The sequence below is a fragment of the Amblyomma mixtum genome, chromosome 2, assembly GCF_055824585.1.
Source record: "Amblyomma mixtum isolate Tamu chromosome 2, ASM5582458v1, whole genome shotgun sequence".
Classification (NCBI taxonomy): domain Eukaryota; kingdom Metazoa; phylum Arthropoda; class Arachnida; order Ixodida; family Ixodidae; genus Amblyomma; species Amblyomma mixtum.
Window position 1 is genome coordinate 266,475,266 of NC_143013.1, and position 26,440 is coordinate 266,501,705.

The 26,440-nt window shown below is 47.6% G+C and overlaps 1 long non-coding RNA gene across 1 annotated transcript in view; it reads left to right on the forward strand.

Moving 5' to 3' along the window:
• The first annotated feature begins 563 nt into the window (after window positions 1-563).
• Window positions 564-26,440, forward strand: part of LOC149363892 (uncharacterized) — a 208,235-nt gene continuing 182,358 nt past the window's right edge. The window contains exons 1-2 of the long non-coding RNA XR_016288589.1: window positions 564-653; window positions 2,394-2,487. This is a non-coding gene — a long non-coding RNA (uncharacterized LOC149363892). The remainder of the gene's footprint in view (window positions 654-2,393; window positions 2,488-26,440) is intronic.

The window sequence follows — 26,440 nt, forward strand, 5'->3', positions numbered from 1 at the left end:
AGCGTGATAAACTATAAAAAACCACGATAATGAAAAGTGAAGTGAAATATACTCAATTTGTGCAGCTTTAAAACAATTTTATTAAACTCCTTCTATCATCGTAGCTTCCAGAAGCTTTTCGTACACGCTTTGCACACGATTAGTCTCACCGCATGACGCATTTTACACCAAAACAACATTCAACTAGTACAATCGGTTGCATGGAGACCTTCGTAAAGTCCGCGCTGGCTACGAAGTTTGCCGCTGAGTTGACAGATGGCGCCACATGGCTGCCTTTTCCTTTCCGTATGTCAGTGCACGAAGTGATCTCGACAGGAACTTTACCAAGGTTGCAACGTTCCGAGTGTCAATGAGTAACTGTTACACCTGATATCTTTGTGGGAGTCATAGTGGTCATAGCCTGCCGTGTCAGTCTTGCTTTGTTTTAAACATAATCGGAGTAAGCAAGAATAATGTAAGACAGTGTTCTAATCATTTGAGCTACACAACAGCTGCAACTGTTCAAGTGTGAAAACAATTGCAATGGTAATTACGTAATCTGAAACACGTACTTGCCTTTTTTTCAGCTTCCATGCTGGCCACCATGGCTATTGAAGGAACAGCGATGTGCGTACGGAAAATCAACGACTATCGAGCAGTGTGACGGATCGCAGGTACGTAGGCAGCGGCTTTATCATTTTTATCATCGTTGAACGTGCACAGTTCCAAGCGCGGTGCTTCTGAGGCCGTGCTACTGAAATAAATGAATACTTGCGTAGGGGGCACCGTGAAAGTAAAGCAGTATGTATAAACAGTTTCGCCGTCTTAATTATTTGTAGATTCTTCTGCGATCGATCAAATGACGGCGGACGGGCGGTAAAACTGTTACGGTTTATCTACAGGCTACAAAACTAACTTCTACTTAAGACTGCCACATCTTATTTCAGGAGCCGGCCTCAAACCAACTGCTCTGGTTCACAATACGCCTTTCTGTGACTTGGTTCATTGGACAGCCTCGCCTGTCTTGACGTACTCCGATAATGACTGCGTGACTTAACGTCCCATTAAATGAATCAGATAACAAGTGGTGCTTGTTGAGTCGGCTCTAATGGGCGCACATATTGAACTGTATATAATGTATACATGCTTCAAATAACGAGTGCATGTTCAAGGCATGTATGCCTTGAGAAGCAGCTAGCCACTTCCCTATCCCTCCCTTCTTTTCCTTTTTGACATGTGTCAGGAAAATAACAGGAAGCTTGTCATTCCTGACCGCGCTAGGGGTGCACATATGTATTGTGTCTACCAAGCTAAGGACGAAAAAATATGCAGACAAATAATTAACTCCGAACGTTACGCAGTGCATCTGAATGCCCATCGCCGCGATCGTCAGGCGTGTGTCGTGGGAGTCGGCTTACAGCGGTATGCTATTCATGCCGTGTGCACTACATGCAGGGATGGTCGTTAACGCGGAGTGCAAGGCAATGACTCCGCAGACATGTTTACGCTGACTCAAGTGTATGAGGTGACTGAACTGAAACGATGACCACACACGGGCCGGTGGCCTAGGCAGTTTTGTTTGTGCTGTACCGTGCCCAAATAGCGCGGGGTTTCAGGGACAAAACAGTGCACTCGGTGAACGTAGTCATAACGTGGAAAGACTTTAGTTTCACATTGTATATGCGCTTTCGCCGCCTTCGATAGCCTTTTCTCGTGTCTTCTGTCAAATTTCAGTGTGAGTTAGCGCAACGGCTTTGGTAGCTGTTTCGTAACCCTACAGATTGATTCACGTGACCGGGGAGTAGTTGTAGGCAAATAGGGGCTGAACCTTGAAAATATATATGTGTTCCTTTACCGACCTTTTTTTGGAATGAAATAATACCGCTGATAAAAGACACGAAAAGGCCGAGAAAGACAAGGACATGAGCTAACTCTCATCTGTCTTTATTTGCAGCCAGGCCAGCAAATATATAAGGAAACCTTGAATACAAGACATGCGCAGGACTGCATAAAAAACTATGGAAAGCCACGAAAATAAAACATTCATAAAAACCATTCAAGAAAATTGATTTCTGCCTTCAAGAGCTTGACAGACTTATCACTACACAACTATCTCCCTCCTTCCTAATGGGAAAAACTTTTAACAGCTCACGTGCAGATTTATCGCTGCCCAGGATCTTTATCTCATTCAGCCGCGGTTCACACACTTTGCAGTTCGCACAATGTTCTGCCAAACTTGTGCCTCCACCCCTAACGCCCGCAAATGCTCCCCGTCACGGCCATTTACGCAGCGCTAATTCTGGCCTATGTAGGCTTTCCCGCAGACCGACTGAATCTCGTAAACAACTCCGGTACAGCAGTTGGCAAACCTCTTGGCATGTTTCTTCACGCATGCGCCTTTATCTTTTTTTTAGCACCCGAAATGCTTGAGAAAAGTTGGGCGAGCTTCTTCGGAGCGGAAAATGCAACCGGGACACCATGTCGGTTCACCAATTTCTGGGCCTTTTCGTGAGTGTCTTTCTTTTTTTAAGTGCTATTATTTCATTCTAAAAAGTTATGCACCCCTCAACTCATCTACAAATTTTGCTAAACTGTTTTTACCGACCTACTGTTTCTTACACGCCCAGCTTCTTTGCTTTAATCCAACACTTATTGAGGCCGCTAGATGCACTCGACAATGTATCCATTATCGGGTGTGCATCAAAATCCGCAACGTTACTCATAATTCTTGAGATAAGAAACAAGGAGATAACGTTGCATCCTGTATTCCTTTCGCACATGTCAACATTTCCAGTGAACTCAAGAAAGCCAGACCTCGTGAACAGCCTCATAGCCAAAAGAACGCACTAGAAAGATAGTTTACATAGAGATTACTTTTTGCTGCAGGCTGTCCATATTTTTAAAACAACGCAGACTAAATTTGGAGGTCGAGAGTTCGAATCCCATTGATGGCATGTGGTTGTTTTTCTTCTTTCTAATGAACTTCCCATTGATGAGCACCACAAGTTGAAAAAAAAAAAAAACATTCCATTATGCATTCATTGGTTGCAATGACGGTTGGCTTCCTATAAAATACAGGGTGTTTCACCAAATACTTTCCACAATTTTTAAAAATAGGCTTTTTGAGTTAGAACTTAGAAGAGCGCTTTTTATCGGCTCAGCATTGTCAGCGGTGCGGCGCATCAGAATACAACTAAGACGTGCTAACTCATAGGCTGGCTAACTAATATTGAGTAGTTAACTTTTTTAACTGTTACTGTTGCTCTCCTTACTCATGGAGAGGAGTGTAACATGTAAGTAATATCCATATCATTTCATTGAATTTAGAAAACGCAGTTACCCACTGCGCTGTGGCACAACAAATTTTGTCTACATCACATGGAATTATGCGCTTTCGAGGCGCTTGGAGGCAAAGCGACCCGTCGGTTCGATTCGGTGCGAAATCGAGTGGTTGGACGCAAGGTATGTACAGGATGTTCAGTATTTATTTGTCCAGGTTGTAGAAAATTCTCCTGGGCAAACCACTGGCATTTTGGCTCAAGCACTGACCACAGGGTAGCTCATAAGAGTCTGTGTTTTTTGGTTGTAATTTAACATCGGGCATTGCCTGGACTGCTCGGAATCGATGAAAAACTGATGTCGACTGCGCGCACAATTTTCGTCAAGGCGAGCGGGATAGCCGATTTGAGAGACTGCGCCATCTGGCGAACTGCGAGGCAACAAATATCCCTGCTTGGAGCTGTGGTAGGTGTCGTAGTACCCCAGATGGCGCAGCCTGTCAAATCTGCTGCTCCGCTCGCCTAGGCGAAAATTCTCCGGGCAGATGACTGTAGTTTTTCGCCGATTACGGACAATTCAAGCAAGTTCTGATGCTTAATTTTTTCGTTGAAAACGCAGACTATCATAAGCTGCCTTATGGATTATGCTTGAGCCTAAACAGGCAAGTAGTTTGTGTAGGATAATTTTTTACAGCCCAGACAGATAAATACGGAACGCCCTGTACATAGCCGCTTATTCTTCATATTCGACGAACAGCAGTAACTACATCTTCAAACTTATGGACAAAAGAACTAATCTTGGGCCAAGCTGACATGACATATACTAAACATAAACGTGTGCTCATAAATAAATATACAAAAGGCGGCAAGGAAGAAAGGGAAGAAGTAAAGCAGAAAATAAAGGAATAAATGAAAACGAGAGGAATAGATAAAGAAAGAAGGAAGGAAAGAAGAAAAAGAGTGAGGAATAGATGAAGAAAGGAAGGAAATAAGAAAACATTGAAATGAAGGCAGAGGCGAAAAGAAATGCAAGGGAAAAGGAACACAAAGGAAGCAGGAAGGAGAGAGGGAGAGAAGTGAGAAAGAAACCAAGAGAGACAGGAGCAGAAAGGGAAGAGGAAAGAAGTACTAACGTTCGTCACAAGCGATGGGCCACTTACGGGCCATGCAGCATGCAGTATAGAATGTCCGCTCCAAGCTGAAGCTGTGGGCCGACACAGAATCAACTTTACGCATCAGCTAGCTTCCACCAACTGGCATATACGCAGACATCTCTTTATACGAACTGTACACAATATGCAGTCTCTTCGAGGCGTCGTGCCCCAGCCCACCTCTTTCCCTTCGCGCTCTCGCCCCACTTCCCCCCGCGTCTCTTCATCGCGTGCATCTCAACCACGGAGAGCAAACGACTACGACGACCATATACGAGCTGGGGCCTTCTCCTGCATGCCGCTTCACATGTTTGTCCAAGAGCGGCGCCGTTGCTGGACGCTGCCAGCTTCACACGTCCCGCGGAGCGACATCCATCCGGGCCTGTTATCAGATGCCCGAGCCGCTTTAAAATATTGGTCCGATAAGGGAGAGTGGCCGAGGTGCGCCGGACTGCAGTGTGCGGGTGCAGGAGGGCAGGGGGAAGAAGTTCTATGCGTCCGTGGCGCTCGACCCGAAGAGCGGGAAGCCGAAAGGTCGCCTTTTGCGGCATTCTTCTTGGCCTCTTCCACTCTATGCTTGCATGTGGCGGCGGTGAGGTGTTTTTACGACTGCTCGGCCTCAAATGCGCTCGTGATTCATCAACGCGACGTGACCCGCCTGCCAGCATCGGAGGCCCGTAGAGGTGGCATGCAGTGCATGAGGGGTCCGGCCATGAAAAATTCGTTGTTGATGACTATATGTGTAAGGATTTATACATTTATACCACGCTGTGTGCGCGGCAGGGTACAGTTCTTGGAGTTTTCTGGACGCATCGAGGACGAAAGTAACTGACCTCCCTCCAAGTTACGAACCAGGCGCTTTGCATGCGCGCATCACATGACGGAGCACTCCTGTTGCCGAGACCGGTACTGCGACACCTGACGACGCATTCCTGTTGCCGAGACCGGTACTGCACCACCTGACGATGCATTCCTGGTGTTGATACCAGTACTGCGCCACCTGACGATGCGTTCCTGGGTTCGAGATCGGCACTGCACCACCTGACGATGCATTCCTGGTGTCGATACCAGTACTGCGCCACCTGACGATGCGTTCCTGGGGTCGAGACCGGCACTGCGCCACCTGACGATGCATTCCTGATGTCGATACCGGTACTGCGCCACCTGACGATGCATTCCTGGTGTCGATACTAGCACTGCGCCACCTGACGATGCATTCCTGGTGTCGATACCAGTACTGCGCCACCTGACGATGCATTCCTGGTGTCGATACCAGTACTGCGCCACCTGACGATGCATTCCTGGCGTCGATACAAGCACTGCGCCACCTGACGATGCATTCCTGGTGTCGATACCGGTACTGCGCCACCTGACGAAGCATTCCTGGTGTCGATACCAGTACTGCGCCACCTGACGATGCATTCCTGGTGTCGATACCAGTACTGCGCCCCCTGAAGATGCATTCCTGGTGTCGAGACCGGCACTGCGCCACCTGACGATGTGTTCCCGGTGTCGATATCAGTACTGCGCCACCTGACGATGCATTCCTGGTGTCGATACCAGTACTGCGCCACCTGACGATGCATTCCTGGGGTAGAGACCGGCACTGCGCCACCTGATGATGCATTCCTGGTGTCGATACCAGTACTGCGCCACCTGACGATGCATTCCTGGTGTCGAGACCGGTACTGCGCCACCTGGCGATGCATTCCTGGTGTCGTAACCTGCACTGCGTCACCTGACGATGCACTCCTGATGTCGAGACTGGTACTGCGCCGGTCTCGACACTAGGAGCGCTCTGTCAGGTGGCGTCCGCATACAGTGCAGTACGGTTCGGAGCTTGGAGGGAGTCCAGTTACTTACACCCTCGGTAGTGCATCCACGTCTTGCTGAATGACTTGGCGGGATGAATCTTGGACTTGCCACGGCATTAACGGAAGAGTTAAAGCAGCAGTATAATGTATGACGGCTGCCGGTGGCACGCCGTTCAGTGGAAGGGCTCCGGATTAACTTCGACCAGCTGAGGCTGTTCGACGTGCGCAGAAATTTGAGTGCATGGTCGTTTTCATCAATATGCGGCAGTCGGAGAGAATCTGCTAGTTAGCGCTCAACTGGATGCGCTATAGTCACTGTAGCCACCACGGCTGGTGATAACGGGAAAGATAATTCTGCATCAGAAGTGGGACGAGCGCGTTTGTGTGTTTTCATCTTTACGTCTGCGGGCCGCTTCTTATGGCCCGGCAGTGCAGTAGCCCTGTACATTCATGACCAGTTGTAACTGACAGTGTCACAGTTCTTTTCAGTGAATTAAACTTTCCATCATTAAACCACTTTTTAACTAGTTCCCTGAACCTTTACTCTCCAGTTGTAAGGAAGGGGACAAAAGCACTCCATACTGGAGTAGTCCTCTTCTGTTACGACAGACATATATAATGGCTGGTAAAATGTTTAGCGGAATCCCCCAAGGTGGAGTAGATTTGTAATAAGGGAGTAATTACTCATTGACATCCACCCGAGCGCAGCCATACAGCTTTCTCAGAAACTTCGTAGTTGAAGAAAAATTCGTCCTGGTTCAGGGTTCGAAACCGGGACCACCGCTTCACCGGAGCAGTCGCTCTATCAACTTAGCTAACCGGGACGGCAAGCTCATTGTAGGCCGAGAGCGAATTGATCAATGTCCATTATGGTCCTTATGCGTCTTTTGAGAAAGCTGTATAGCTTTCCTTTGTAGTCGTATGGCTGCGCTCGTGTGGATGTCAATGAGTAATTACACCCTTATTATATATAATGGCTGCACAGTGTATGGCGATAACATTTTGCGACTGTCGTATAGTGATCGTTGAGAACAACCCAGTTCTATGCGTTTTTTTAGTGTTCTAGAATCACTATATAGTTTTATCGTGCTGTCCCCATGTCGGACTACCCCCCCATTGCGTCCAAAAAGGCTGTGCGGTGACAGTTCTATGGCATTGAAAAGTACCAAAGCGTAAATATTATATTTACTACGCTGCCTTTTCAGCAAACTTGACTGACTTGAAACGTACTATATCTTTCGATTTCCGTTTTATTTTATGCTGTGACTTTCTTTGTCCCACTCTCTGTAGCTCCTGTTAATTGCACCAATGCTGTTATTTCGCAGCGTGCACCTTTATTTATTTATTTTCTTTACTCTCAAGGTCGAGGAAGCGTAGATGCACGTGGAGCACGTCAGCATTCCAATCTTGGTCGACGGCAGGTGCAGAATAGTACCTGCGATGAACAAAATATCAACATATATATCGTCGCAAAACTCGTTGTAATAACTCATAAAAAATAAGCAGACTATATAATACCTGCGACGCATGTCTGCGTCTGGTAAACCGAAAATTATTTTCATGGAAGATACTTCAGCATATATGCGAATAGCCAAAAACGATAAATACACGGCATGCCTTTTATTGAACAGGTACAGGAAAGTTGCAGTGGTGCATCCCAGTGGTTCCAAAAGGAGAAACGTATTACAGCTTTTAAATCACTATAGCGTTTCGTGGAGCAGTAATTTCACAACTGCATGAGCAGTAAAAGATAGTTATCATCACCGTTGTCTGCATGCATGCTTTTCAGGAAAAAATAGAGGCTACAAAAACACGAAAAGATCTTTAAGAGACAGCGTGTCTTTGTGCATGGTAAGTCATTATAATTACGTATGAGGGTAATATTTTTCCAAAACCCAAGAGAGAAAATACTTTAGGATCAGTCAACCGATTAGCACGCCCCTTAAAAGCAACGCTCAGGCCAGACTGGAAGCATAGCTAAGTCACGCGGATTGGAGGTAAATGATATGGAAGAAAAGCACAGGCAAACAATCTAGGGTCGAAATTGTGCTGAAAGACCTCTAATACAACAGTGAAAGACAAAACAAAAAGACTTCTCTGGGGGATGAGATGACATCGATAGTTGTAACGCAGTGCTCATCCTCCTCGCGCACATCTGTACCCACACTCCCGTCACTACACAAGACAGGAAATATAGCATATTCACGAGGGTGGCTGCAAGTATACTCTGCAACTGTCTGGTCACATGTGTGTTTTGTGGCCCTTATATATCCCTAATGGTGGCATATGTCCATTATGGTCCTTATGCGCCCTTTGTGAAAGTATATGTCCATTGTTTTCCTTGTGACTGGGGTATCGTGCTGGACAACCGTAATATTTCGTTTGACGAGAGTCGTGACTCCAAGCGTTTCACCCCCCGATGAAAAGGATTGATATCCAGCTAGCTTGCTATTGGTCTGTTTCTCTTGTAGTGCGATTAAGTCCGGTCTTTCCCTATTGTGGAGGAATTGTTGGAGTACAGCTCGTTTGCGGCTAAATCCTCGGCAGCTCCACTGCCAGATGGTGTAGTTTGGTTGTGGCGCCATATTGTGCTAGTCTGATACCGCTTCAGAAGAAGCGGATTTGCGAATTTTGACGGGAAAAAGCCTACTCTCTACTTCCTGCTGCCAGGTGCCTAAGTTAAGTAATTCCTGCCGGTGTGTGCATAATTCTTCCATGATGGAAGTCATTGTAAGCTGCATTTGAATGAGGGTGTTAGTAGTCTGCGTTTGCGCTTCTTCAATTTTGTGAATGCTGTCGGCTAGTTTTTGGTCTTCGGAGAGGGAACCGCCCGCTTTTCGCTTAGGCGGGGGTGCCCGCGGTGATTCAACATGCATGTCCGCTCCGGCGGAGGTAGAGGGGGTAGGGTTATTGGCGCCACCGGTCATAGGCGGTGACCCAGTCTGCATATGTTGCTGTTTTAGAGCGGCATTTTCTTTCTTTAGTTCCTCCACCTCGCGAAGTAATTTCCCTACCAGCACTTTCAGGTCTATATACCTCTCTGTAGCCCTTACTGGTGATTTTAACGACCTAGAGGGGGCGCCTCAATGCATTCAATACTGGTACTTTTTTCAATACGGCGATGCTGCGGAAGATTGCTTCTGGAGCGCACCCTATAGTTAGAATAGCGCTTGTTTTAAAGTTTCGCGATAAACTTTCTCTTGCGCGTCGATGGTGGTTACCTCCTGTGAATCGGTCTTTCGGTATTCGACGGTGTAAGATGAATAAATAAGGGACAAAAAAGGAAATCACTTTCTCGCTTGCGAAAACGTCTAGCCTGATGTAAAGCGGTAGATGATGGACGCGCACTTTGGACAGAATTTCCGACTAGAATTTAAAATTTTAGAAATTAGAAGCACAATTTTTTGCACTTGGTGCTGCAGGTAAACAAGACTAAGCGACTATCATGCGACTTGCGCAGAAAACAAGCTACAAACGTTCTCACTCTCCCATGAGCTTTTAAAAAGGTGGTCAGGCTACCCTAATTTTGAATTTTTTCGTTATCATAAATCTTAATAACCACGTGCTACTTAACGTACTTTACATACCCGACAATTCTGGACAAAAGCATTTTTGAACAGGGAACCACTTATGAGCGCAAATTATTCATAGAGTGTAAGCTTTCATTATAATTATCAATATGTCCGCTGATCACAAGACGGCAGTCTTCCATTTTTGTTCTGTTAAAGTTTTTGCTATCGTCAAAAGCATTCCGCATTGGTTTTCTGTGGCAGTCTCAACTGTTCGATGCGATCGATGAAAACACTTTAAAAGAAAGATTTTGCTACATATCAGAAGAATGAACCATTACGTTCAATATTTGCATAAGAGTATCTTACAATTTTTCAATACTCAAAATTTTTCCCCGAGAATCTTGGGCATGAAATATGTATATAGATTTCTAGTTGTGTGTGCGAGTGGAAAGCGGGAAAATTATGAAACTTTCCTGCGCACCATATTCTAGGGGAAACCGCGTCTTACACTCTCGGTTCGTAAGCAGTGGATGGAAGGCACGTAATGAATTTAAGTCGGCTATATATATGATACAGAATTTTCATACCATTCTATTCGATTCTCACCACCCGTCTGTCTGAATGCATGGTTCGAGTCACAGAAAAGGCTGGGGGCAATAACTAAGCGAAAAAAATAACAAAATGGAGTTGGAATAAACCATTATATCATCGATGCTCCGCGCCCCTCCTCCGTGGATAACACACGAACATGTAAACGCACGCCGTGTCAGCGTGCGTCCGTTAGTCGTGCATGCTTAACGATGGTTGTTAACAAACGGCTCCTTGCATTTACATTAATTCACGCAAATCAACTCTTAAAAGATGTGCGTGCGGTGCATGATAAGAACTGCACTCTCCGGCAAGCGCTCCGCTACACAGTGCAAATATGCGCCCACGCTCTCTCTGTACTGCTGGTACCTGAAAACTCGCGCAATGACACTTACCGACTCTTCTATCTCCTAAGGTGTATTTCTCACAGCCAGAGTCTGACAACTATGTCCGAGTGTGCCGGCGAACCACTCACGCAAAATAGGAAACGGCGTAGTTCGCGGCACCAGTATCGTGGCGTTGACTTCGTGAAAATCGTCGATATGTTCCTTATAGAACTGCATGTCTCGTCCCTTGTGGCCTCATATACCCCTTGGGGAGCCATATGTCATATGTAATCTTTATATGCACATTATGGAATGATATGTCCCTTGGCCACATATCTGCCTTGTTGATTGTAGCCCTTTTATGTCCCTTAAGGCGGTACATGTTCCTTATGGCCCTTATATGTATTTACGAAACTGTGTGTCCATTTTCCTTATATACCTTATTTGTGGTCCTTATATGTTCATTATGAAACCGCATGTCCCTTCCCTTCGGGTATTGTATGCCCCTTGTGGAGCTGTATGTAAAGTGTGGTCTTTATATGTGCCTTGTGGTTCTTATACGTCCGTTATGGAACCATATTTCCCTTGTGGCTCTTATATCTACCTTCTTGAACCAAATGTCGATTGTGACCCTTTTATGTCCCTAATGGAGGCGCAGGTCTCTTGTGGTCCTTATATGTACTTTATGAGATTATATGTCCATTGTTTTCTTTATATGCCTCTTTTTGGCCTTTATATTTTCATTATGGAACCATATGTGTCTTCCCTTGCAGCTTCATATGCCCCTTGTGGACCTGTATGACCAGTGTGGTCTTTACATGTCCCTTTTGGGCCTTTTACGTCCGTTATGTAGCAATATGTCCCCTGTGGCCCTTGTGTATTCCTTGTGGAACCATATGCTGACTGTGGCCCTTATATGTTCCTCATCTAACCACATGTCGCTTCCTTTTATGGTCGTCATGCCAAAACATGGCAGCATTCTCTTTCTAGAGCACAAAACGCGAAATGTTTTGGCTACGACATACTATTACGCGAACTCCGTCTATCTCCGGAGAAAACTGACAGCTCAGCTACAGCTATATCACTGAATAAAGTGAAGGAGCCAGAAAGATGATGACAAGATGCGCGGGCGAGACAAGGGCTGAAGCGTCTGTCCCATGCAGCCTGTCCACACGCGTCTTAGTTGTTATCACTTCCTCAGTACGAAGTCATCGTACCGGTCCGCCATTTTCTCTTGCTGCGTAAATCACGCTCGTATACACGCATTGCATTTGGCACTGTGTGCAATTCCTCCACGACCTCACAGCCCACGCGCAATCACGCGTGCTGTATTCGCCTGCCGTTTAGAGCGTACATACGCAGCCTCGCGGTCACTCGTCGTCGGGGGCCCCTTGGCGATTTATGGTGTGGACAGATCCCCTGGACGGTTACTACTTTCGGACCCAGCAAGTCGCCTACTTTATTGTTTTTCTTTTCTTGCGTCGAGACACGGCGGCTTCCGAAAAGAGCACCAAGTGGCTGCCTGCCCGTATCGCGATCGTAAAATACGGGCGAAGCGAGCGAGTGGCACGGCATATACCGCGCTAACACGAATTTAAGCAGCTCCCCTTTCCTCCTACACAAACGTCACCGCGTTCACATTCTGTGCTTTTTCTTTTTTGCCCAAACCGGGGAATGTAAACGATGCGATGAGTTGGAGAAAGCATCATTAGTATTGACTGGTGAATTTCACCTAATATTTAATTTTCTGAAATATTTCGTGCTTGCTTTTGGTTTTTTCAGTTGAAAATTCGTAAATTTAATTTTGATGACATTTAAGTAAGCATTCCACTTTTCGGTCGAAATAACGCTGCCAGCATTTAATTTGCATTTCAAATGCGGCCAGCCACCTATTCTAATGATCTGCTGATCGCATTCAGGTTTTATTTCAGAAATCCACAATCGCTCCCCGAAGCATTAGAGTGGACCAAGATAGAATCACATGCGCAACAAGTGTAGGCGCGCAGTTCGCTTAGTTGTGGGTTCAGTCATGAAGCTGCAATCTGCGAGCATGACTGGGTGCTTGAAGTGCCACAACTGCGTGGTGTCGCCATCTATCATGCAGCAGGCGCACTACATTGCCGTCTGTTGATCCTTGCTACGCGTTTTAAGCCTTATTGTCAGCGCCTTTCGTGAACAGCAGCCAGTTTCTCATTTCCATTTCGTGCTTAGTTTTCACAAGTAAAAGTGCGCTTTAATTATATTCATTAAATTATAGGTGGGAGCATAGATTCCAGGAATTTTTCGACCCACTTTTCCTGCGGCGGCAGTAGTAATGCCATTTCGCGAAATCCCGGCGTCGGTGTGTGAGTGCAAAGGAGTGTATTAAGTCTCGCGCCCTCAAAGAGCGCCACCCCTATTCGTCTCCACCCTACACCCCGCCAGGTGGGCTCCACCCACACTCTTCCGCCTAGCACCGCCATTCTAAAGCGTCCACCCACCAAAGCAAAGGCTTAATTTCCATCTCCACTCGCCGTCCAACCTACGCAAGTACCGATTTTCACCCTTCACACTTTACACAGAAAGGGTGTGCGCTAGAGGACAACTTACTCCCTTTTTACACCCATATAGGAGTATTGGTCTTTAGAGTGCAGAAGATCCAATCGCCAGAACAAAGGCTTCTCTCCATCCACTGCCATTCACCAAAAGCCTACGCTGCAGCGGAATGAAGGAACGGCGAAATCCGGTTCAAATACCCAACGGGATGGCGGCCAATGTAAAGCTAATGGCAAAAGCCTCACGGTGTCGCAGCTTCGCCGCATCAGTTGCTATGATCGTCCGTCGAAACGATCGTCGAAACGTGAGCGGTGCTTGCAGTAACGCGCGGGGTGCTTACACTCGCGTCGTTACGGTATACGCTTCGAGGGCATGCACGCTGCCAGCTGTACGCGCAGCGGTGGAACGTCGATAAGCTAAGTGCATCGTGGTGGGTACACGCGAAAGCGTCGGCAGTGAGTTTTGCGAATAGGCGCGTTTACAATTGTGTGTGCTTCGTGCAACTTGTGTGTCCCTATCTGCGCGTTCGCCGCTAACGATTCGAAACTCGTTTGTCCTCGGCTATATGCACGCGCTGCTGACAACCCGCGGCGTCTGTGTGCCCAGCTCTTTGATATGTATATATATTTTCTTTTCTATATGTTCGTTTCTAGCGGTTCTTCGTTAAATAACCCACTCCACCGATTTTCTAGGAAGGTATAGTTGACGAACAGATACGGCAGGCAGTGAGGCTATTCCGGCAGTTGTGTGTGCATAGCACGATAACACAGTGATACCGTTTGGACTGCAACATCCGGAAGCCACATAAAGTGTAGTTTGCTATGATATCGTTAATCCAAGCAGACCGCGTACATACCAAGCATGTGTACATCTAGACCAGGTGTGTCGAAAGATAAATGCGGAGTGCGCGGTGCACGTATGTATGTGTACAAGCTCCACTCTGAGTAAATCGCGCTCCATGCAAACTACGTTTCTTTAATGCATTTGTCGCTCTCTTTATGGCCGAGACGCTTATCACTGGACGTCGGTAGCCATGCAGGCCAAGCGTTGAGGCAACGCTCTCAATGCGGTTTTATGCTCTCAACGCATGCCTTCACGTTGTCATCGCATTAACTAAACATGTTCGGTGAGTCTGGTTAATGCTGCAGCTTTACGCGAAGAAACTGAGTGCCCAACGCGATTGTTGAGTTAACCCATGCAGCATTAAACGCACGCATTGGCTCCCATGGGTTACGCCCACTTATTAGGCGCACACGAGCGTGGCAAAGTGTATGCAGTGTGGGTTCCCTATTTATGCAGGCGGCTGGTACGTAAGTTAGCTCTCATTATCACACTGTCCAAAGCTCTGTGCCGGTGAGGATTTATTCCTGCGAGCGAAGAGTTATATTGGTCGCAGAAAGCTGCTTTTGTGGAATAATGGCCAAGGCACTTCAAGAAGTGCTTTTACGAGTCGGTTTAGTTTAACCTCCCGGAGAGAGAGAGAGAAAGAAGCTGCACTAATTCGATAGGATTATAGACTGGACTTGGGTGCTGTGCTGAGCTCGAGGTTCCAGGGGTGGTCACAATCTGGAACGTCCGCTGGACCAAGGGTTCACGCGGCTTTCGCCCATTGGGCTTATGGAAGCAAGCTGCTCTGCTTCATGAGTTTCCTGCAGCGTATAATAAGCCTGCAATATACACCCTCAGAAACAAATATGCCTGCATAAAAGCGGTGAACTCGACAAGTAACCACAAGTTCAGTCTACCAAAAACACCCAAATTATGTTAGAGCAGGGGTTCTCAAACTGGGTTCCGCGGAACACAGGGGTTCCGCGGGCTGTCTTCTTGTGTTCCGCGAGAACCCTCACTGGCCCTGACCCGGCAGCTGATATGAGACTGGCTCTGAGTGCTGCTGAGCCACGCTTTGACTTGCTCTCAAAAGGGAAGCAGTACTACCCATCACATTAGTATTTGCATTAATCAGTGCAATAAACATTTAACTTCTTTTTTTTTTATTTGGTACCTGCATCGCCTTTCAGCATTACAGCAGGGGGGCACTTTCACATTCAAAAAAACAAAAAATCATGCACTTAGCTCGTGAAAAAAGGCATCATTAGGTAGAACATTAACAATATGTGGCGGCAAAGCATTCCATTCGCGAACTGTTCGCAGAAAAAACGAATAACGGAGTACGTCACCTTTAAAAGGAAATTCATGAAGCTTTAAATTGTGGTCCCTTCGCTTCGAGACATAGAAAGGCGGCTTCAAATGCTCTCTCTTTGCAAAAATGCACTCGACAACATTGCTGGTAAGTGAAAGCGGGGTGGGGGGTTCCCTGGAACTTATTGAAGGCTTTTGGGGTTCCTCCAAGCAAAAAAGTTTGAGAACCCCTGTGTTAGAGAGACAACGGCACTATTAGTACACAAGGAACAAAAACGCAAATGGCCATCATATATATATATATATATATATATATATATAACATTCTGAATCGTCGTTTTCGTCGTATGTCAGTCTTTCTTTGAACGCTCCCAAATATTTGCCGGCAGTATATCGTTGTATTATAGCCGTGGCCTGGCGATTAAGCTGGGAAAGTCAAGAGATCGAGAGGCTAGCCTCTGTCACCAGTAGCATCCTTATGTAGCCTCGCACACTAAGGTAAGCAGGACCTTGCAATTTTTTTCTACCTTGACTGAAAAAAATGATGTTTCGCTCATGAATTGGGAGCGACTCGCTGCAAGGCTGAATGCATGGTTATCTAATATTCCAAGCGAATTCGTCGTTTGATAGACAGGCGGTACACGTCGTTTGGACTGACTCCATCAGCCGGATATGATTATAACGTACTTAATTGGGAGAGGGGGGGGGGGGGGGGCTCAGTTAAAGTTTCCCTTAATAGGCCCGTGGACTTCGACAGTATCTAAACGCTTTTCAGTCCCGCAAAACGCGCGTAAATGCAGGCACAGTTCACTTACCCTCCGCCGCTTGCTGGCGTGCAATGCCGGCGCGAACACGCGATGGTCTCACCGCGTTATTGTACATCTCCTATGCGCGGCCGTATATGTAGCACTGAAGAAGCGCCGTGTTCCTCCTATCTATTCTTTTTCTTCTACTAATTAGCAGCTCTCGTTTCATTTTCGACGCGCTCGAGCCTCTTATCCTCCTTACCTTCCTCCTTTTCCTCCGTCTCCTCCTCCTCAAACATTCAGGCTGCACTAATGAGCTCGTAACAAGAAGCGCGAACACGCTGTGTCCTTGCCCGAACACCTGCTTTCTGACGCGCTCCGCCCGAGAGGCGCATGTCTTCTCCATCTATTTGAAAGCGGGCTCGTAATAATGTACAAGACTCAAAAACGTTGACCCTGCGTGGTGTGCACACTGTAATTTTCGCTCCCTCCCTCATGGTTGTTTGTTTTTTTTCTTTTTGCATGTACATAGTTCGTTTGAGTATGCGCAAGCGTTGAGTTTGTATTTGCATTTGTATACGACGCGGAGTGCGTCTTCGAACCGACACGTTTCAACGGCTCGCGATATAATGAACGCAAGCAGCGCTGAAAGGCCTTACGTGCAGGTTATGACGGGTCGCATGGCTGGGAGTAACAACATCGCTAACGAGCAAACTTGGGAAGAAGTGTTTTGAAGCTGTAGAACAAACATGAGTGGCCATTTGTCCTGTCGCGGAGGGCGCTGCGCTCAGTTAGAGACCCGGAATGCACAGGAGCTGTACAGGAAAGCGTGGTTAATGTTTTAGTGCGAAACTAAAGTCCCTGTATGAGCTTTTCTAAAAAAAGCTGATCTAGGGACTTTATGCGAAACCACTTGTACGTTCACCAACACCGACCAAGAATTTTGTCCGACCTATCTTAAGCCTACACCTAGCAACAGCCCCGCCATGTTAAGTTAAAACAAAGCATAACACATAGATTCCTCCAAATTTAGCCCTTCCAACTCCGAACTTGACCATGCGCAACACGGTGGTGACTTCCAATTTGGCCCCGGGCCATTTCCAAAATTTGGCCTGGGCCACCCCCAAAATTTGACCTTGACCGATTTGCATCAAAATCGATGTCCAAGCATAACTGGCCGTGCCCAACACGACGGTGACCTCCATATTTAGACCGGGTCATATTTCCCAAACCTGAAAATCTTTAAAATAAAACTCGAGTGTGCAGCATCTCACGCAATCGTGACATGATTCGGAGTATATATATGGTCATAAATATATTTACCGATAATATGCTCCTCACTCGCACCGTATACGCGCATTCATTTCACTTCCCGCCTTTCTTCACGTCTGCGTGCGAAGAGCTCTCCGTAAAAAGTTGTGTTGATGTCTACAGGAAGTGCATTCAACGTCACCATCTTTGTGTTGTGGTGCCGTCGCTATGTTAACTTTGTAATTCCACACAGTTAACGTCTTCTGTTTTCATGAATTGGCATCAATTGTATTAGCAAAGCCGTGTTTCACTCACTTGTCTGCAGCGCTTTGTGGCTTTCATGTTCTGAGCCAAGGTGGCCAGTTCAGTCCCTACCGCGGCGACGGCATTTCGATGGAGGCAAAACGCAAACACGCCGGTACCGTGCTCAGTGCGATGTCAAGGCACGTCAAAGAAGTCCATGGAGGTGGTCTGAAAAATTACGAGCCCTCAGCTACGTCATCCCTTAAACCCACGTTGTTCAGCTTCGGGACGTTAAATTCCGCATACTACTAGCTATTTGGAATGCAGTTGACGCCAGTATATCGAACTCGAAGGGGATCGCGAAATAGTTGGATATATCTATAATTCGTTATATAAAATTTGGCAGTAGCTAAGCTTATCTGTAACCTAGAAGCAAGGATACATTGCACCCAGTGTAGTTATGCAAATCTTGCAGCGATGTGCCTCCCCCCGCTCACTCGGTCTTGCTAGGACTAACCTGCTTCGCATCGAAGTTGCAGCGCTCGGTGCTTTGGAACTAGCGACTGCCTATTATAGGATGTACAGGGTGTCCAGGCTAACTTTAGCCAAGGGTTAAAAGGTAAAATAGTTGAGGTAGCCCCAGGAGAACCACTTACATACACCTACCAACCGGCTTGAGCATCATAGGCAATTTTTTGTTTTGCAATTAATTAATTAGCAATTAAGATATTTTTTCCAAACGCGTAAATATGGACTTTAGACAGCAAATCTGGATATCCAAGTTGGCGTGCTCCTTCAGAAACCCCCATTCTATTTATTTGCGATAATGAAAGCCTGACGTGTATCATTTTTCCGAGCTCTAAAGAAAGAACGAAATAAATTGCAAAACAAAAAATTGCCTATGATGCGCAAGCCGGCTGGTAGCTGTATGTAAGTGGTTTCTCTGGCCTACCACAAATATCTTATTTTTAACCCTTGGCTAAAGCTAACCTGGACACCCTGTATAATCCTGTTACTAGTACAATATAAATAGAATAATCGCTCATTAAAATTAAAGGACAGTTGGTTCCCTCAACCCTTTCGGCGCCAAAGCACGCTAAGCAGGGGCCTCCGCTTATACTTTAGTTAACAAAGCTTTAGTTAATTATTTCGTGTTCACGGCTTGACGGCAATGTGGTGTGGAAAATGAATGCATGAGACCGAAGGCCACCCTTAGGCACACTCCACGTTCATCTCCTCATATGGCTTCACAACGCAGGCGCTGCCAACGGGTGGCCAAAGCCACCGAGACGATACGTCTTCGTGCTCGAAGAATGATCGAAAAGCGCTGTATGGAGGAGCGTCACATGCTGAGGCGCGGGGCGCCGTTCGATATATCGAACGATCGGCGAAATTGGAGTTCGATGTACCGCGCGACTTTCCTACACTTGCAGAACGGATTATCAAGCGGATAATCTGCATGTTCGACTTAGCCAATAATTCCAAGTATCCGGGTTCGAAATATCCTGACTCGACTATATTTTCCAGATGACTGTAGGTACAACACATTGTTTCTTTTGTATTATTTGTCACACACTTGTACTTCTGTTGCTCTAGATCAGGTGTTCTCAAACTGGGTTCCGCGGAACACAGGGGTTCCGCGGGCTGTCTTCTTGTGTTGCGCGAGAACCCTCACTGGCCCTGACCCGGCAGCTGATATGAGACTGGCTCTGAGTGCTGCTGAGCCACGCTTTGACTTGCTCTCAAAAGGGAAGCAGTACCACCCATCACATTAGTATTTGTATTAATCGGTGCAATAAACATTTAAATTTTGCAACTCTCTCTTTGCAAAAATGCACCCGACAACATTGCTGGTAAGTGAAAGCGGGAAGGGGGGGGGGGGGGGGGGTGTTCCCTGGAACTTATTGAAGGCTTTTGGGGTTCCTCCAAGCAAAAATGTTTGAGAACCCCTGCTCTAGGTCATAATATTTACTCGCTCTATGGGATGTCATTGCCTACTTCGTTCGCATCTTTGAAAACGTCCAAATTTTCTTATTTGATGTCCACAATCAAAAAAGAAAAAGGAACTATGAGAACGCACACTTCCTTTCCAGCGCAGTGTCCGTTTCGCAGTTTGAAAGTTCGTTCTTTTCCGCAACGCACAACTTAAAAACAGTGAAGCCACCGACTGCAATCTGTCCTGTCAATTTTTATTATTCACTCGTAAGCGCATCAACCACCGAGGGAAAATGAGCGTATTACAATGCGCAGAGATCACTATAGGTCACCAGAGAAGTAAGGAAGAAACGAAGAAAGAGTGAAAGAAGAAAGCGACTGACAGGGCGCGAACGTGGGGCCAGCAAAGGACTTCCTGGGACTCGTATGCACGCATCTCAGCTTGGCTCGACTTGCTGAGAGCCGGCCGGCCGGCTTACTTGTGAAAGTCGAGCGGCGGCGCCTCTAGGCTTTAACTACAAAAGCACCGCGCACACCGCCTGGCTCGAAATTCTACACGACGAGGCGACGTTGTGCCGCCGCTTCCGTGCAAAACGGAGGAAGGGCCTCGTCGATTTGGACTCCTATATAGCTGGCTGACAACAAGTAAATGCTGCTTCTGGCTCGTCATATCTCGTTCGGCTCTTTGTGAGACGTTTCGGCGTACATGTACGCGGCGTTCTCTTTGAGCCCCCCCCCCTCCACTCCTCCTGGTGCCTCTGGGGAAGGTTGGAGGGCTCGGGGGAAGAGACAATGCGGGCGCCCTTCCTCAATCTTTAGCCAGAAAGTATCTTCCCTTTTCAGTGGCCTTTTATCGCGGCCCTCTCACGTCGTTGCCACAGACTCGCTTTGTGCTGCCAGAATGCAGGCACAATGCGGTGGCGTATATTGAATGCCGAAGAAATATGAATGTCCATGTACGCCTTTCACTCTCTCTTTTCCCCGAGAACGATCAATAGGAAGGGGAGAGGACGCGGTCGATGGTTTGTCGCCATGGGGCGAAAAGAGATGGCGAAGTGAAGGTGGGGAAGAGAGGTGAATCCCGAGGAAAGTGATAAGCGCAGATAAGAAAAAAAAGAGTGAAGAGCAAGAACAGATAATGAGAGACAAGCTCTTGTCCGCTCTTTCTCAATATCCCTTCATCTCTCTGTCTCTCTCTCATTCATTTGGCTCGGCACTCGGGACTTCTGGAGCAGAAAAATGTGGGGATGAACGCCTGGCGAGCACAGGAAGATGATTCACGGCTTTCAAGCCTCGATCTCTCTCTCTCTTTCTCTGTCGCCACTCTACGGATCTCTTCCCACTCTCCGTCACCTTCCCCAGCCGACCACCTCCCTTCAGCTCTTATATATGTATGCCTGCATGTTCTTCTGGATTATCGCCAGCAGCAGAGGCAAGAAGAGTAAGAGAGGAAGCAAGGGAAACAAAAAGGAAGAAAGTAACCTGGATGCACAAGGGAGCAAAAAAAGGAATGATAAAAAGGGAAAAGGGAGGATGCGGAGGAAGCGGAGGAAGGCACGCCACGAGGCGAAAAAGCAAATCAGTGTCGTCGCTGATCCCGCTTCGCGCTTATAAGCCCAGCGTCGACTCCGACTCACCCTCCCGCCGGCATCACAGCCGGTCCCTATGGCTTCCCCCCCGGGGCCGGGTCTTTCTTCCAGGAACCCGCGCCGCTGACACCGGAACGTCGCGTCTGAATCCCGTCGCCGCCTCCCCGCTTGCCTCTATCCCTTCCCTCGCCATCTTCATTACTGTCTCCCTCCCTGCTGTACTCCCCAACCTCACTTCCTTCTTTTCCCTTTATTCCGCGCCTTGTCGTTTTGCCTTTTTCCCCCAGGCTCGGATCGAGCTGCAGGAGCTTCTCGGTCGCTGGGCCACGCGCTCCAACGTTCTTTTCTATCTCTAGTTGCATCGACGGCCCATCACCGAAGCTGGCGAAGCGGTGTCGCGGCGCTGGAGCGAGCGAGCGCGCTGAGGCACGGCGCCGTCTGTGCCTTCCCCATTTTTTCCTCCCTATTCCATACCAACGCCACGTATAACCGGCGGCGCCGTGGAAACCCGAGGAGACCCAATCACCCGCGCTGAGAGGCAGCGCGGAAACGCTGCAGGCATCAAATCCGGCACGTCAGCGCGTCTCAAAGAGGAGGAGACAGGAGGGAAAGAATGGGGAAGGGTGACGTAGAAGTAGCGCTTTCAGGGCTGGCTGGCTCCTCCATTTCCTTTCCTTTCTTCTCCTCCCGCTCCCCATCCAGCCTCTTGTATTGACCCGCGGTTGCTGCTGCTGTTGCTGGAACTGCTACTGCTGCCTCGAGCGATGGGGGCGCTGGAAAGAAGTGGAAATATGACGGCGGTCCTCGACGCAGAGGGACAGACGAGGGGGACGAAAAAAAAGAAATGGGGAAAAAAGGTAGAGGACAGCCGCGGCTGAAATGGTGAGGGGACATATAAAGCCAGAAATAAACGCGCGGGCAGCTTGCTGGTGCTGCGACAGCGGCTCTCTTCACTCGTCACGGCGACGACGGGCTGTGCTTGCGCAGCGGCCCGAGAGGAAAGTACCGATGTGCAGGAGCGAAATACTAGAGAGTACCAGGCGCTTGAAACGCCGTCCCTCCTTCTCTCCAATTCCCAACGGTTACTGCTTCTCTCTTCAGCCAACCCGCGGCTCTCTTTCTGACTCTCTTTATTTCGTTCTTGTTTTTTTTTCTTCTACCGCCGGCGGAACGCACGCTCAGTCCCCCCTCTCCCCCTCCTCCCCCCTTCCTCACGCGGGCTGTCTGCAGCTCCGGACGGTCGTGGCGTGATGTGATGTGAGCAGACGGGCGGAGAAGCGGGGTACCGTTCGCTTCCACCATTGGACGCGAGAGGGGAAGCGCGGCACAAAACGCGGCACAAAACGCGGCAACCGCTCGCAAATGTCGGGGGGCGCGAGAACTGCGCACGAACCGTACAAACACACGAACGAGATCCGCCGACGTGCCTGCCCTTGACGTGAGCGTTGTCCGCGCTCTGTCTCTTATGTGTGTGTTTTTGTGTGCGTGCCAGAGCAGCGCTTTCCACTGCTGAGCTCGGCGCGACAGTCTTCTCTCCTGGGGCGCAGTTCTTCGCACAAAAGGCGGCCCCGTCGAAGAGATAAGAGCGCGCTAGTCCTTCACCCCTCCGTACTCCCGCATCACTACTCGCCGTGCGCCCGCTGAATCACAGCTTCAAAGAGACGCCGAAGGAAGCGGGTTCAGAAAGGCGGTCGAAATGGGAGCTCAGGGACGAGGGGGGGTTAGAAAATGTCGCCTCCGGGCGATCGTGATCCAGCGGGCGAGAGCCGCTGGCACGAATCACGCTCGCTTCGCGCCTATTGGTCAGGAAATGACGTCATTTCGGAGGTGCTGATTGGCTGCCGAGCTCGGCATTGTCGTCGAGTGGGCTGGGAGGAAAGCATCACCGGCGTTGGGCGAGATCCACTTTCAGTCTTCTGCATGTTGTGCCCGGGATAATGAAGTTCGCTCAGAATCGTGTAGCCCTTGGATTTAATGGTGTCATTTTTTTTTTGGCTTCGTTTATCAATTAAACCCCTTGAGATCACCGGATATGATCGGGGTTTGACTGTTTCTAACATGAGCGGCAAGCCTCATGAATCATTCGCGCCGTGAATGCAAAAAGTCAGGAACCCAGGCTTTACCGTTAGCGCACGTCAATACCAGGATTCTTGCAATAACTGAGTTCTCATCATAACAGCATATAAGGAGAGTAATTGGGATATGCGAGTATTCGAAAATTTCGAATACTGAATCGAATAACCGCGTATTGAATCGATGAATGAAGAGAGTATACTTTCGTTTCGAAACTATGAAAAACGATGATAATTTCAAGCAATTCTGGTTAGAGTATTGGAATTTATTCTTAACGTTTATCGGATTCCATAGTTTGTGACGTAGCAAAAATGTGCACTTCGACAAACGTGTATCCCCGTTCAAACAGACCCCGCTACCTCTCCGCAGGACAAACTGCCGCGATCAGCGAGCTCGGAGAAGATGGTCTATAGCGCTCCGCTGCGCATTAAAAGCCCGGCCGTTGCACCCAGTACCCAGTTACAAACTTTAGAACCGTACCAAGCTGACCGCCATGCGCGCCTCATAACCAGTGCTCTTAACTATTCGCCGCTCTTCCTCCGTGATGTCTTATATTTCATTAGCGAATCTCTTTTTTTTTTGCCACAGCAACCAAATGACAATGCAATCACTGTGTGTTATAAATATAGCTTTTGTGATGTTTTAAGTATTGATCTGGGCTGATTGGCGAGTGGCGATGACACCGGCCATTTCGGTTGCTTGCTTGTTTTATTGTACTTCAGTGAATGGATTGCGTATTAACAAGTCGGATACAACTCAAGAACTAAGCGACAAATGCTCCTCAAAGGAGCCCTCCAGCCAGCCAATAGCGTCGACCAATTCAGCCCCCCCCCCCCCCCCTCTTTACCGATTCTCCCCCTCTCCTCCTTGACCGATCCTTTTGGACCTGCTTGCGTGAAATCGCAGGAAGAGGCAGAGGAATGGAGAATAACTACGGCTCTATCGGATCAACCGCTGCGTCATGAAAATCGGTCGACGCCATTAGCTGGACTGGAAGGCCTCCTTTAAGGAGCATCTGCCGCTTCTTGAGTTGTATCCGACTGTAGTGCCGGCCTAGGCTCATTGTGGCGAGGTGATGCTGCTAAGTCTCTTCACTTGTATCCGACTACAACTATTCTACGTAGCGCGGCCTGATGTTGCTAATTTGCGTGCTATCGTAATCAGTGGATAAAGTTTATATCACTGAACTCATGAGGCTGTCTCCTTGTTTTCCACCCTTCAGACGGTTGCATGCATGCCTACACAACAGCTGTATCGCGTGCGGAGTCGCATGCGGATGTTTTTATGATTCGTGCGTGCTCTGTTAGATTGCAAGCGTAACTGCACCCATTCTTTAGCCTCGTTGCTGCTTACTTGCCACGGGAGGACAGACATTTTCCACGATACTCTGTACCGGTGGTGAGCGGACGAGTCGCTCGGCGCTAAAAAACAAAAACAAAGAGGATTTGCTTTGCACATTGTGCATGTACGAGATGTTGACGTCTTAACCTAATAAACAGATTCACAACAGCGCTACGGAACAAGGACAGAAGGAACACGAAAAACGCAGGACGGGCGCTGGTCCTGTGTTTTTCGTGTTCCTTCTGTCCTCGTTCCGTAGCGCTGTTGTGAATCTGTTTATTAAGCATGAACCAACTAGCCCACACCAGAATCGTCTTAACCTAGTTTGCGTCGTGTTCTTTTACATTTTATTTCCTACCGATTTTTAGTGCGAAAGTTTTGTTCCGATAAGTAAACCCTGAGCTAGATCTTGCGATGTTTGTGGGTTTGTGGCAAGTGAAATAAATAAATGAAACAAATATCGTCGCGACTGGGATTCGAACCCTTGGCGGCGCGAACAGATCCGCTTCGCTGGCCACTGCACGAGAGCACTATTATAGCACCATACTATCGCTGCAGCCGACCACGCCTCGTATTAAACTACAACACACTCTCGCGCTGTGCATTGCACACCGTCGTTTTCATTAGCTTCCTGTTGCGGCGCGAAAACAGAGAAGGAATATCTGTCGTCATCTTCGTTAGCGTTCATATAATTCTGCTTTCGCATATTTATAGATTATAGGCAGAAATTCCTTTTTTTTTATTAAAAGCAGCGAAAGATACGCCATTGTGGTATGTGCAAGTGGCTTATACAGCAAGGGGGACAATAGACCTGTGATAAAGTATGAAAAGAAGGTGAAACAAGTAAAATTATCTAGTCCCGTTTCTGGAAGCCGCTGAGGGCAAATAATCAGCCTCAAAGGGGAGATGATGGCCCGGTGTCCAAGTAAACTTCCTTTGTGCCCAATTCATTGATCCCCCCCCCCCCCCCCCCCCCTCCTGATGTGATGTGGGTCTCTACTACTTTCGGCCTTAGTTCGCGCGTTTGGTTTCGGTATAGCGGCTGTCTTGCATGGTGCGCATTATTCACGTTCAACATCTCAAACCATAACGCTGATGCAAAAATTTTAAACAATGCAGGTTGGCCTTCAACGTTGACGAGCCTCTATTCCGCATGATCAACCTGCGCCCCAAATCCAAAACTTAGAAGTATGTCAGTTGAGTTTATTTCATCGATCGTTCTTTAATTACATTCGTTAGCGTCCGCACTGCCGTGCAATGCACCTGAAACATGCACCTGAAGCCTTTCACGGCTTTCAGTAAAAACATATCTATGAACAAAAACAAAAAAAAGAAAGCAGCTGCTGAATCTTGAAATACACGCCATGCTTCCTATTTTTTATTTCTTTGCGTTTACCTATACACCGAAATTGAGGCGACTAAGAAATACAGCGTCTATTTCTATGGCACTGCGCTTGTGTGGGTCAATACTACGCTTCGATCACATGAGCGCTTTTAGCCATGCAAATGAATGAAAGAACAAACAAGCAAGCCTGCACTGTAAAAAATAAAACACCCCTAAAGGAGTTTCCAGGTGTCTATAACTCGCACCCTTGCACCCGGCCCAGAAGGGTGTTTTGTGATTTCAATACACCTTTAACGTGGGGTGTTTCATGAAAAAACCAACCCGAAAATGATACAACTTGACCCAAAGGTGTTGAGGTGTATCACACGCTATTACCACCGAGCCACAGGAGTTTTATGCTTCTTACACCCCTACACCCTTCAGGAAAAAGCATGCAATGGGTTCATAATTTGTTCCCACTTTTATTACTTTTCTTAAGCGTTCTTTAAATTTACCATTATAATGCCTACGTATTGCAATATACCTGTATTACTGGAGCTCTTCATAGCAGTAAACAGGCTGTATGCACCTAAGAAAAACGTTTATTGACAAAACT